The 9,801-nt window shown below is 35.0% G+C and overlaps 1 pseudogene; it reads left to right on the top strand.

Annotated features, from left to right (window-relative positions):
• Positions 1-3,163: 3,163 nt before the first annotated feature.
• Positions 3,164-8,494, top strand: LOC149156327 (succinate dehydrogenase [ubiquinone] iron-sulfur subunit 2, mitochondrial pseudogene; annotated as a pseudogene).
• The last annotated feature ends 1,307 nt before the right edge of the window (positions 8,495-9,801 follow it).

Raw genomic sequence — 9,801 nt, 5'->3', positions numbered from 1 at the left:
TTATAATCCAAAAGGAATAATAAACCCAAGGGATTAATACCAAAAACCAAAGGGATTATGAACCCAAGGGAATAATATTATAAATACTAAAATAAACATGGTTGACCATGATTGATTTTCATATTGAGACAATCCTTGTCACAATGTGAGGTTGGACCATGGTTGACCATGCTTAACCGTGGTTAATTTTCACATCAAGAAAACCTTTGTCACAATACGAAATTCGACCATGGTTGACCATGATTATCATATTGAAATAATCTTTGTCATAATAAGATGTTAGACCATGGTTGACATAATGATTGACTTTCATATTGAGACAATCTTTGTCAGAATGTGTCATAGGATCATGTTTGACCATGATTAACCATGATTGATTTTAGAAAATATGGTTGGCGATGGTTGATCATGATTGAATTTATCAAACATGGTTGACCATAGTCGACCATGATCGATATTATAAACCTAATGGAATAATAAACCCTAGGAATTAATAATATAAACCCAATGAATTAATACTAAAAACCCAAGGAATTATAAACCTAAGGGAACAATATTAAACCATAGGGATATGAACCCTTAGGGATTAATACTAAAACTCCAAGGGAATAATATTAAACCAAATCGACTATTATTATAAACCCAAGGTATAAACCCTAAGATAAATATTTTAAACACTAAAATAAACATGGTTGACCATGGTTGATTTTCATATTGAGACAATCCTTGTCCCAACGTAACGTTGGACCATGGTTGCTTTTCATATCAAGACAAATTTTGTCACAATGCGACGTTCGACCATGGTTGATCATGATTGACCATGGATGACCATGTCTACTTTTATAAAACATGGTTGAACATGGTTGGCCAATTGTTGGAAAATGCAACATTGGACCATGGTTGACCATGCGTGATGATTTTCATATCAAGACTTGTCACAATGCGACGCCGGGAAATGGTTAACCATGGTTGATTTTGATATTGAAGCAATCATTGTGACAATGTGACATTCGACCATGGTTTACCTTAACTGGCCACGGTTGATTATGATTGACCATAATTGATATTATAAACACAAAGTATTGATATTATAATCCAAAAGAAATAATAAACCCAAGGGATTAATACTAAAACCCTAAGAGATTATGAACCCGATGTGTTATCACCAAAAAATTGATCATCTAGCCTAATTTACTAGATGGATCGAAGTACACCATGTAAAGCCAATTTAACCATAGTAAAATTTCTTTCATTGTGAGAAATTACTTAATAAACCATCTTTGTTAAGTAATTTATAGCTTTCCTTGTGAGAAATTACTTAATAAACCACTTTTGTTAAGTAATTTATAGTTAAACGCATGAAGAATAATTAAATAAATCACTATTTGTTTGATTTTCTTATGGGAATAATTAATTAAACCATTGTTTAATTATTATTACTTGTCAAATTTTACTAAATCCCTTAGGAATAATTAAATAAATCCTTATTTATTTCTTATTCCTTAACTAATTCTTTGAGATGATAAATAAATCATTTATTTATTTATTATTTATAAGTAAAAGTTTAAATATTTTTTCCTCCTAACCAAATATAATAAAATATTCCAAGTGGTTATTCGAAGAATGGGATCAATAATATTTTATTATTGCTCATTATTCGAAGATAACTCAATATTTTGTTATAAATAGAAGGGTTTTCCATTCATTATTCACTTTCGATTATTTTCATTGTTGCACTCACGGTTGTAACTCTGATTATTTTCATTATCGCACACCATATTTTTGTTGGGTTTATGCATTATAGAGGAGAGAGAATCTACACAAGCTGAAGACGTTTGAGGATAGCCAAAAACCCATCCCATAGAGGGGGACTGGTAACATCTATTTGTTCCCTTCACAAGTGTTATAATAAAATTATTCTTTATATATCTGGTTTCCATTGGATGATTGGAGTTATTACTCTTTCTTTTTGCTGTTTAACTATGATTATGGCATAGATATGAACTTTCACAGATTTTGTTTCTATCAGTTGTTGCAGATCTACAATGTTTAGCAGCCATTTATATTGTTGATATTGTTTGTCATCCACAATCTTAAGTGAGTTCTTTTAATACATTTTTTAGAAGAAAACACTACAACACAAGGGAATAATATTATAAACAATAAAATAAACATGGTTGACCATAGTTGATTTTCATATTCAGACAATCCTTGTCACAATATGAGGTTGGACCATGGTTACGATGCTTAACCGTGGTTAATTTTCATATCAAGACAATCTTTGTTACAATGAGACAATCTTTGTGACTTCCATATCGAGACAATAACTCAGACAAAACATATTCTCTTAAAACTTAATCACGACCACCGGTGAATAAACAAAATAAAAATCAGCATCGATACATCCACCTAAAATCAATATAAAAAAACCGTGAGTTAAAAATAATATTAACTATTTATTTAAATACTATTAAAACTTACCTATTAAATTATATATATATATATATATATATATATATAATTAATTTATAAATGCTCATAACATTTATATATATAATATTTATGTCATGCGTCTCATTCTAAAATTTAATTTAATTTAAAATGATATTTGTAATATCTCAGTTATATTATCTCAGTTATATTTTTAATGAAATTACTTATCATTTGTTATATCTACTTAATTTTTTAAAATAAATATTATAATTTATAACATAGAAATTTTATAAATAAAAATAAAATTTTAAATATAATTTATTACTATCTTACGAATGTATGATATTAAGTTCTTTACATTCATTGTATCTATGTACCAACACATTGATCATTTAAACCATCAATATTGTAGGTTGGGCATACCACAACACATCTTGCAATTAAAACTGGCCAATTAAAAGTGGAGAAACCCATGGAAGAAAAACCATTTTATACATAAAAGAGAAACAAAGTAAAGTCCATAGTTCAAAGTGAAGAATGCTAAACTGGCATTGTTGAAGGCAAGACCTTACTTCGAGATGGCACGTCGATCTATTTACTTGCATACATAATGCACGTAGAGAGTAAGAAACGTCCATGTCGATTTTGAAACAGAGGTAGACATGAAATCACCTATTTCATCTTGGAGCCACTGATACAGTTTGTGAATAAAAACACAACAACCAGAACAATGGCCGCACTTTCAGTCTCCAAAAAGGCTGTCAAACCCATAAGAAGCGCAGCCTACAGGGTTAAACCCCGCCATCTTTTTACTGAGCCTAAGCCTAAGAAAACAAAGACGTTCTCCATCTACAAATGGAATCCAGACCGCTCAGAAAAGCCCCGCCTCCAAGATTACGAGATACACACAAACGAGAGCGGCCCCATGGTGCTGGACGCATTGACCAAAATCAAGAACAAAATCGATCCCACGCTTGCCTTCAGACGCTCCTGCAGAGAAGGAATTTGCGGTTCGTGTTCCATGAACATCGATGGGGTTAACAGGTTAGACTGCCTTACGAAGATCAATACTGCCTCTAATAAAGCTTCCACTATTACCCCGTTGCCCCACATGTGGGTAGTGAAGGATCTGGTGGGTTATATGACCAATTTCTACAATCAGTATAAGGTCGTTGAACCGTGGCTGAAGAGGAAGACTCCCCCGCCCGATGGCAAGGACTTCTTGCAGAGCAAGGACGACAGGGCTACGCTGGATGGGATGTACGAGTGTATTCTCTGTGCTTGTTGTACTACTTCCTGCCCCAGTTTTTGGTGGAACCCTGAACGGTTCCTGGGACCTGCTGCTCTGCTTCATGCTAACAGGTACACAATTTGTATATTGCTTTTTCGAGGATTTCCAGATGACACAATTTGTATATATACAATACATATCTTCATGTTAGAAGAGAAATGTTAAATAAATTAAGCAATACTAATATTTTTTATTCACAATTATAGTCATTTAACCATTGTGCTTAGCCATTGTGTTCACGAAGTTTGCATGGAAAGCAATGCCTTTGCCTAAGAATTTATTGTGGCAAAGCCCATATAATCTTATAACATCACCTTTAAAGTATGTTGCAATTCTCTTTGTGCGTATCTCAAATAGAAATATGTTTTTTCCAAGATGGTTAAAAGCACACATAGTTATTGATTTGTAAAGTGCCATAGATATTCTACTAGACAATTTGTCACAATAGATCTAATAAAATCAATTAATCTATTTTGTGAAGGCCAAATTCTTGATTTTTTTGCTTGTGCATGAAATAGATCAATCGCAGAAAATATAGAACAAAAAATACAATCATACATCACATGTCATTCACAATGAACACAAACTATTTTCTCTGGGAAGCCCTTGCAATAGAAAACCCAGCTAGAAGGTGAGGTTTTTTTGTGCTCTTTTTATCTAGAGTGGAAATAATGCACATACAAAGGGGAAGGAAATCTCTATGGAGTTACCGGAGACTTGTAGCCTATTAGGATACTAGAGAACACTAAACCCTTTGTTATGCTCTTTCGCTCCCACTTCCAATATCTCTACTCTACTATCAAATAAGATACAATCAAATAAAATGTAACCCATTCTCCTCCTAGTGGCTTGATTTTAACATAGCCTAATAACCAGCTAGGGATAAGGTTTTACTCCTTCAACTATCAATTAGAGTTACAACTTTGAACCTTCTAGAGTCTTGTTCATAGTCCATACATGGATAGCCCTTTTTGCATGAGTAATGGGGGCTAAGGTGGCATCCTCTTGAATCATGATGGTCTATCATGATAAGTCAATTTCTGGGAAGCATAACTATTACATGAACTCTAATTGACACAATTGTTTCATTGTTGGAAAGGTATCTAAGTGTATAATAGCATCTCATGGTCCAATGCTAAAAAAGGGGAGTTTTATCCCCAAAAAACGTCAAACGGCCTCAAAAGGTTTCAAACCTCAACTCTCCAAACTACGACCCGTTAGTAAAAATAGGCCTACAAGCTAATTCCTCCATGTTTTCCACTCTAAAAACATCAAGATAGATGAAAAATAACATAATGATCCAAGTGAGATCATACCTCTCCAATCTGGGAGATTTTGGTCCCCAAAATCCTTTATTGAATGAGGCAAGGAAATTTCCCCCTACCTTCTCCTTGGAGTACTATTTTGTTTTTCCTAAAAGTTGTCCTTTCAACCTAATATATGAAAGGTCATGTTGCCCTTGTCTTTTAGTTCTATAGCTATTCTACAAAATGATGTCCTCTACCAACTCTACTTGAGCATCTAGTGCTAAATCCTCTATGGAAGGTAGAACTTGCACCTCCTCTTGATCTAGCATGGAAAGCTCATAGAGTTTGAGATTTTCCACATTCACCATAAAGTAAATGGGAATATATGCAGGTAAAATTAGTATGTAGGAATTATCTCTCACCTTTTCCAATATATCTAAAGGACCATATCTCTAATCATTAATCTTCTCACTAGAAATGTGTACCATTTCCTTGTTCAACTATAATTGTACTCTATCTCCCACTCTAAGTGGCTTATCTATTATGTGTTGATCATGTATGCCCTTGTGGCTTTTCTTGTGACTTCTTCAACATCTCATATACTTGCACATAGATCTACCTAATCTTTTCAATTGAATTTTCTTCTTTTAATGCATCCCTAGTGATATCCTCCCTCACTCCTCCTTGTTTTCCATATACAACATCCAAAGGTGAAGGTGGAGAATATCCGAAACAAGTATCAAATGGGGACTTACTAATATAATTCTAAATTTCTCTATTATAAGAATGTTATATATAGACCAAAATTTCATCCAATGTCTTTGAAATCTTCTGATTGTAGCCCCTCAAAAGATGCAACAAAGTATTGTTGACTACTTATGTTTTCCCATATGTCTATGTGGAATGTTTTTGACCCCTTTAATTTTGTGTCCATATTCTTCCACAACATAGTCGAAAATGCACTAAGAAATATGGTGGCCTTGTCTAAAATTCTTCTCCTTGGTATTCTAAAGTGCACCCAGACCTATTCAAAGAATAAATTTGTTGCTTTGTGCCCTTTAATGGTATTTTGATTGGGCATGAGAATGGCTATCTTGCTGAACCAATCAACTTGTACTAAAAACAAGTAGTCATGCCCCTTCTTGGTTGTTGGTAAACCTCCCACAACATTCATGGAAATGATTTTGAAAGGATGAGTGGGTAGAGGCAAGGGATGATATAGACCCTCCAACCTAAGTGTCTCTATATGTCTTTATCACTAAGTTAGGGCATGACCCTCTAACTTCAATCTAGCAAATGATATTTTCTACTCCCCATTTATGTGTTGAATGCTAAAATATACTTCTAATTGTTGCAATTAGTTATTATTATTAAGGCATCGATCTCACTTGGTATGACTTTATGTTAACCTTTGCTTTCATCTTGAACATGAACTGTGAATGGGTAAAAACACTCAAATACAATTTCTCTTTCTCAATTTCTTTCCTTGACTCCTTTTCTAGGTCTTTGTGATCCCCTAATTGCCCCTTTGATTTTTCCTATGAGTTAGAATCTCCATCTTCTATCATTCCAAGCTTGTTTGCTAAAGCCACCCTAAAGAGTTTCATATTGTGGTTGATTTTGGTGACATGTGCTTCTAGCCTCGTGAATCTCTCTTATGTTAGATCAAGAATGTTATGAATAGACTCGTCAACCATTGCAAGGTTTTGTGACTAGGGAAAATTACATTTTCTGAAAAAATTAGTTGCCCATTCTGTTAAAAAATTGTCAATTTTTTACATCTATATGATTAAATGGATAATATTCGCCAAAAATTTATCAATATTTGCCTACATTCTATATGTATGAATTTTCAAGCTAGAATAATTGTCTATAATACTATAAATAGTAATAATATTTAAATCCTTAAAAAAAAATTTGTTTGTGACTTTCTTCTTACGCTACTTCTTGGATCCCATACAACTTCCCACGATAGTCCTAAAAGAAACCTACTTTGATACCAATATGATATGTAAACTACCATGGACATTCCATTAGATTGTTCATCACAATAAATATAAAAAAATAAATTGAAATATACACTAAGAAGGTTAAATTGCTATAGATTCCAGATTTGTTAATTATATATTTTTTGGGTATGCAGGAAATAGTTAAAACGTGGAAAATAAAGAAAAATAAATATGATAACACCATCTTCAATGAACACAAGATTTTCTCTAGGAAACCCTTATAGGAGGAAACCTAGCCGAGAGGTGAGGTTGCTCTGCTCTCTTTTTTCTCGAATGGAAATAATATAGGTACAAAGGAGAAGGCACTCTCGATGGAGTTACCTAAGACCTGTGGTCGGTTAGGCTACTATAAAGCACTAAATCCCTTTGTTATACTCTCTCACTCGCACTCCCAGTTCCTCTACCCTACTATGGAACAAAATACAATCGAAAATAATGGAACCCTTCTCCTCCTAGTGGCTCGATTTTAACATAGACTAATAGCCAACTTGAAGTTAGGTTTGACTCCTCCAACTCTCAACTAAAGTTACAACTTTGACCACTCTAAAGTCTTCTTCATAGTCCACATGTGGCTAACCCATTTTGTATGAGTAACAAAAGTTGACCAGACATCTTCTCAAATCATAATGGTTAATTACGATACAACTCAAAATAACACAATTTTTACATCATTAGAAAAGTCTTCTAATGAATATAAATTAACATCTTGAAATCTCTCACTTAAGTGAGAGGGGTTTGACACTGAAAACTAATAACATTCCATACATTACGAAGACTAATAACATTGCATACATTCATCCACATGAACATTAACATTTTGACTTTCAAAGTGCTTCCTTTAAAATTTTAAAAACATTGTTTAATTGTTTACCTACATTGTCAGATCTCACGAATCATTGGTGATCAAAACAAATGTCACCCATAGCTTTAACTTGCATTTTTATAGAATAAAGTGTTGCAAAGCAACTCATGGTCTACGCAGCTGCAATCAAGTTTAAAATATTTTAACATACTTTATAAACACTAATATACTTTTATTGCACGCCTCTACAACACTGAAATTTTTTGTTGCAGGTGGTGATAATAAACACTAATATAATATGCATTTATAAAATGGTACTCCATTTAACTTTGGATTCGAAAAGTAAAGCTACGATGATGAAAATATTTAAAATTAAAACGAGATAGCACGATGTTCATTGCATCAAATTTTATATGAATATTATTGTCAAGGAGGTACAGTAACATGATGGAATGGCAACCAATAAATCTCATGCTATTGGGTCATTAATGAATAAGATTTATTGGTTGATAGTACGTTATGGCTACCATGAGCCATGAAAGCCATACATATCCATGGACATTCCGGCAACTCCATTACTCTACCTCTGGCAAGCTCCAGTGTTCAATGTAATTAATGCAGATATAGTACAGCCCGACCCGACATCCATCGTAGCACTCCTTCCCAGCATATTTCAAACTCAGCCAGCGGGAGATTTCAAAATTTGAAATGAAATATGGGAGGGACTGTATGGATATTTCGAAAATCCGTAGGATCACTTCTCATATTATCTTTCAATTGTCAATTGCCTGTGTGAGCCATGCTCAATCTGAGCAGATGAATGGAAATGGCGAGGGGCCGGAGATCGGTATCGATCTGGGGACGACGTACTCGTGTGTGGGAGTATGGCGGAATGGCAGAGTGGAGATCATCGCCAACGAACACGGGAATCCAATCACTTCCTCCGTTGCAGCCTTCAATGATAAAGAGCTCCTTATTGGAGAATCCGCTGAGAGCCAAGTTGCCACAAATCTCTCTAACATCTTTACCTGCTTCAGCAATGATAGCCATCAACTCCGCCATCTTTTTATCAGCTAGCGATCCTCCATTGGCAGATTTTTCTTTATTTTTCTGCGAGCTTTTGGAGGAAGAATGCACTGGTCCTTTGGAGGACTTGGACTTCTTCTTTTCCTTGTGTTTGTCCACAATCTTCGCTGGTTCATATTCCTTAGATGACTTGGACCTTTTGTGTTGTTTTTTGGTTCCTTTGTCAAATTTCCCCTTTTTTATCTGAGAAACCCGAACTGGGGTTTCATGGGAGAGAGAAGACGGGTGAGGCTTGGAATAGGAAGATGGGCACAAGTCTTTTTTATGGGATTTTTTGCTCTGGCTTGAATGCTCCTTCTCCTGTGACTCTAACGGGGTCTCTTCATCCTTGGAGGATGAGTATAAATATGAGGACCCCGCATCATCAGAAGAAGATGAAGAAGACGAAGAGGAGTATGGGTTGGCTTTGGCTTTGGCTTTGGCTTTCCCAGACGAAGATGCCAATACAGAGGACATGTTGGCCGCAGGCCCAGTGAAAAATTAGGTATGCGCGTCTAGTCTCTGGACTTGAAGTGAAATGGAAAGAGCTGTGACTACGGTGAGGAAGGTTGTCATAGCCGTTCCTGCATGTTTCAACGATTCTCAGAGGAAGGCAACCAAGGATGCTGGTGTCATTGCTGGATTGAATGTTGTAGGAATTATCAACGAGACCACTGCTGCTACTGTTGCATATGGATTGGACCAGAAAGCTAAAAGCGTTGGTGAGATCAATGTTCTGAGTTTTGACTTGGGTGGAGGTACCTTTAATGTTTCTATTTTCTATTTTGACAATTGAAGTTCACCGCTGGCAATAACAATTTGGGCGGCGAAGATTTTGATAACAGATTGGTTAATCACTTTGTTCGAGAAATTCAGACAAACTATAGAAAGGACATCAGCAGTAATGCCAGAGCCTTGGTGAGGCTGAGAAAATCGTGTGCAAGGGCGAAGATA

The sequence above is a fragment of the Pinus tabuliformis genome, chromosome 9 (assembly GCF_031772625.1).
Source record: "Pinus tabuliformis cultivar Carrire ecotype Pingquan chromosome 9, CPIR1, whole genome shotgun sequence".
NCBI classification, from domain to species: Eukaryota; Viridiplantae; Streptophyta; class Pinopsida; order Pinales; family Pinaceae; genus Pinus; species Pinus tabuliformis.
This window is presented reverse-complemented; position numbering and strand designations above follow the sequence as displayed.